The sequence below is a fragment of the Sapajus apella genome, unplaced genomic scaffold (assembly GCF_009761245.1).
Source record: "Sapajus apella isolate SASKATOON/1434 unplaced genomic scaffold, GSC_monkey_1.0 scaffold98, whole genome shotgun sequence".
Classification (NCBI taxonomy): Eukaryota; Metazoa; Chordata; class Mammalia; order Primates; family Cebidae; genus Sapajus; species Sapajus apella.
Window position 1 is genome coordinate 2519419 of NW_022437038.1, and position 4687 is coordinate 2524105.

Genomic DNA, 4687 nt, shown 5'->3' on the forward strand with positions numbered 1-4687 from the left:
AACTATAATAGAAAGCAAATCAACTGTCTTAGTGGAAAGGAAAGTGGACAACTGTACGGCCAAGGAATCCGGATCATGGAAAAGCACCCAGAAATTTCATTGTGGAAAGAAATGAGGGCAGCTAGGAAAGGGCAGGAAATTCCAGGTAGTCAGAAATGATTGAACAGGTATTCAAGTTGATTGAAATGAGCACAGTAAATGGCCAGCCAATGAGAATCTGCAAGGTCAGTGTATTAGTCTGTTCTCATGCAGCTATAAACAACTTCCCGGGATGGGGTAATTTATAAAGGAAATAAGTATAATAGAGTTCAGCATGGCTAGGAGGCCTCAAGAAACTTACATTCATGACAGAAGGTGAAGTGGAAGCAAGGCACCTTCTTCACAAGGTGGCAAGGAGAAGAGTGGCAGAGCGAATTGGGAAGAGCCCCTTATAAAATCATCAGATTTCGTGAGACTCACTCACTATCACGAGAATAGCGTAGGGAAAGGGAAACTGCCCCCACGACTCAATTACCTCCACTTGGTCTCTCCCTTGATACATGGGGATTATGGGGGATTACAATTCAAGATGAAATTTTGAATGGGGACACAGCCAAACCATATCAGTCAACAATATAGAGGCAGAGATCTTAAAGACTTAGACTATTGGACTTTAAACTTTTGGAACCTTGAAAGCCACGTGAAAACAGCAGAATTGGAAGCCAAAGTGAAAGGTGAAGGCAGTGAAGATGAACCAGTTACCAAAATTTAAGTTGAATTTATTCCAGTGATCTTAGCAGTAGGAGGGAATTAGGAATTGTGTTTCATTATTCTGAGCAGCATGCTCCCCTTAAGATGGCAGTTGCAATATGTAGCTCAGTCATACCATTCTCTAGGCTTTTCTCATGGTGGTAGGAAGTTGGAGTTTATAATATAAGTACTGCAAACTAACAGTAAGCATCTTCAATCCATAGAATTTTTTTTTTTTTCCCCGACTGAGGGAATGTGTTTTCTTTCCAGGTCCACAGCAGGGCATAGCTTTAAGGGCAAGAACTTCTCAGTGCCATGACCCCCTCCCATCTCTCTCCATCTGGGAGATTTAAGGTTTATGTTTGAATTTTGCAGGCATGGTAAGAAACTAAGAGTCAATCACTTCAGCAGAAGTTCTGAGGAACTCCTTTCGTTGGCCAGGGGTCTTAGAGAAGGTGGGGGTTCCTCCCAGGTTAAAAGTCCCCTTCTTCCACACCCCTTCTGACTCCATGTTTGAATCCCTTTCCTCAAACACTCCCTTTGTGGAAGCCATCTTTCTCTTTCCTGGATTTTCCCTCTGGAGTCCCCTCCCACAAACACTCCCTTCGTGGAAACCTGTCGTCCCCTCCTAAACTCCATCTCTTTCTATTCCCTTCCACTCAGTGTGGAAGCTGCTTTCCTCTCCTGGATTCCATCTTTCTGGATTCTCTCACTCAGTGTGAGAGTTAGCTGTTTCTCTCTCCTTCTCCTATTTCTCTCTCTTTAAATAAATCACTTTCTATAAACACTTTGCATCCGGCATTTACTGCACACTGCACGTGGTACCCTCTCTCATTCTTGAAGGCAGGAGGCCAAGAACCTGGAGAAACATCCTCTCAGGGGAGGTAAGTGCACCCTGAACCCCAATATTACATTTTCACGAGCCAGCCAGGAGAGGGGTACACCAGAAGAGGGGTACACCTGAAGAAGGGTACAGCCAGGAAAAGGGTACAGCTGAAGAAGACCTCAAAATCGTGAGTAAAACGGGCCCGTTCTGTCCTGTCTCTTTTTTTTTTTTTTTTTTTTGAGACGGAGTTTCACTCTTGTTACCCAGGCTGGAGTGCAATGGCGCGATCTCGGCTCACCGCAACCTCCGCCTCCTGGGTTCAGGCAATTCTCCTGCCTCAGCCTCCTGAGTAGCTGGGATTACAGGCACGCGCCACCATGCCCAGCTAATGTTTTTGTATTTTTAGTAGAGACGGGGTTTCACCATGTTGACCAGGATGGTCTCGATCTCTTGACCTCGTGATCCACCCGCCTCGGCCTCCCAACGTGCTGGGATTACATCTGTCCTGTCTCTTTAACAACACCTGAAGCGGCCGCAGCTAGGCAGGGCTGCAGGGAACCTGAGCGGGGCGGCTCCTCAGAGGCACCACCCAGCCCCTCTTAAGCAGCGCGACCCAGCCAGAATTAAAAGCGCAGTTTTTTACCTTCAAGCTCTCTCTCTGCTTTCCGCCTCCTTCTGTATCCTTCGGATATAGTCTCTGGGACCAAAATGTGAGGGAGACTGTGGGGCATGGCAAGCAAGCACAGCCCCCAGGCCTTTCGCTCCTTGCTGACGGGAACAGCCCAGTCCCAGGGGCGGAACTAACCGCGCAGCCGCAGTGGGCTGGAGAAAACAGCGGGGTGGGGCGAGGTACGACGGGAGCCTGCAAGGGACCTGGGAGCGCGGAAGCCTGGCGCCTGGCTCTGGCAGGCCTCTCTGGCATTCCCTAGTCTCAGGCAGTAGGATAAAAAGGCTCTCTAGGGCGTTTGCTTGCTGGCCACAGGTCCCTGTGTGGGCAGTAGGTCTGGAAGTGGCCCAGGCGTACAAGTGGTTCTGGCGGGGTCAACGTGGCAACTGAAAGCCATGGGGGCAGGGGAACTCACAGCGGCCCAGCAGCGAACACGACTTTTTTTTTTTTTTTTTTTAATTATTTAAGACCTTTATTAACAGCTGCTTGCAGTTTGTTGACTTATTTGAAAAAATCAAGTTGTAAACTTTTATTACAAATTAAAAATGAAGTACTTAAAAATCTCGACCAGATATGAAACAATTTAAAAACCTTTAAAGGCATATTGAGAAAAACCAAGCTTTTTTAAAAAACACGTTTGTTATTACCAAAAAGAGACGTCTTTAGGTAAAAATATAAAAACCCCATGCTGCAAAGATAATGCAGATAGTTCTATTTATCTGGTCAATGGGCAAAAAGCAAGCACTTAAGTTCTTCAGCTCCAATCTTTTGTGCATTTCTTATTGCTGGAATTTCTTATTTCTTCTTGTTGGATGAATAAACCAAATGGTGGTAGAGGTGGTAAGCCGGCATTTACTCAGCCCTGTCCTGCTCAGCCTCGGGAGCGGACGAATTCTCATCTGGTGGATCAGCTGCTTTTGTCTCTTTGCTATCTTGTGGTTTAGGGTTTTCTGGGCGTGTGCCTCGGTAATTGAAGTTGCAGCAGTACGGACGTTGAGGTGGCTGCTGACCTTGGGTCTCATCTCCTTGATTTTCTTTATCCTGTTCTCTAGGCTGTCTTTGGCGAGGAGGGCCCCTGCGGAATCGTGGTCTATACCCCCGATATACATATTCTGCCTCACTGGTCTACCTTGTTCTCCTGCACCCTGGTTGTCAGCACCCTCCATCACTTCTCCCTAGACTGGAGGGTTGGAATATTGTGGTCGACGCCCATAGGGTCTCTGCATGTAGTAAGGTGGGAACCTTTGCCTGCGGTAGGGCCGGCGTGTTGGGCCTGGCCTTCGGGAGCACTCTCTGATCCCTCATTCTTTTCCCCAGTCTCACTATTCAGGTAATTTTGCTGGTAATTGCGTGGAGGACCCCTACTACGTGGATAGCGTCTATAATGGTTACGGCCTACTGCATATTTACCGCCTTGAATTGGAACGCCACCAGGACCTGTAACATTTGCTGCCTCCGCACCCTTTTCTCCTTCAACAACATCAAACTCCACAGTCTCTCCATCTCCTACACTGTGAAGGTATTTCCTGGGGTTATTCTTCATGGCAGTCGGGTGTACAAAGACATCTTCCTTGGTGTCATTCCTGTTGATGAAACCATATCCATTTGGGAACCGAAGGTTCCCAAAACCTTCGTTGCGATGACCTTCTTGTGCCCTCCGGCACCGCTGTGAGGCTGCCCGGGCCACCGCTCCCTGCGCCGCTTTCCGTAGTGCCAGGCTTGGTGTCCGCGGCGCTGAGGGCAGGGTCGGTGGGGGGGCGGAGGGGGACGGCGGCGGCTGCCAGGTCTCGGCTTTGCTGCTCATGGTTGCAGCGATGGTGACTGGGGCCGGCTGCGGAAGCTACGGCTCCCGGGATGTGATGGTAACTAGGCCAGTGGCGGCAGTGAGGCTGCTCAGGATCCACTCTCCGCTCCCGCTACCTATGGAACACGGCTTTTAAACTGACGCGGCAAGTGGCTTTTATCCTCTGCAGCTGTGGCTCTTAGCGAAAGAAGCGGCCAAAGCGGCTGCTGGCCGTCAGTCTCACCAGGCTTTTAAGCAGGCCACACCACCTCAGGGCGCAGCATTCTAATTTAAATAATCCAGTGACAAGGGATACTAGATATGTGTACAGATAAAACAAGATTGGTCATCTGTTGATAATTGTTGAGGCTGCATGATGAGTGAATGGAGGTTCATTATACTACCATAACTACTTCTATATATGCCTAAAACGGTCCATTATCAAAAGTATAGATATAAAATTGTTACTTATTATAACAGACAAGCCTGATAGGTAACAGAAGCTAGATAATAGTGAAGTAACAAAGCTAAGGGCAACTGATGCATCTCGTAGGTTTTGCCTTCTCCTCCATTGTCTTTCTTCGATTTTAGTATATGTGAACATACTTGGACTTTGGTGACTTAATTGTGTATGAAATTGATGAAATAGTGATAAATATAAAAAGTACCTTTCTGATTGGAG

The 4687-nt window shown here is 47.7% G+C and overlaps 1 pseudogene; it reads right to left on the minus strand.

The window, feature by feature from the left end:
* Nucleotides 1–3068: 3068 nt before the first annotated feature.
* On the minus strand, nt 3069–4026 carry LOC116536088 (annotated as a pseudogene).
* Nucleotides 4027–4687: the final 661 nt, after the last annotated feature.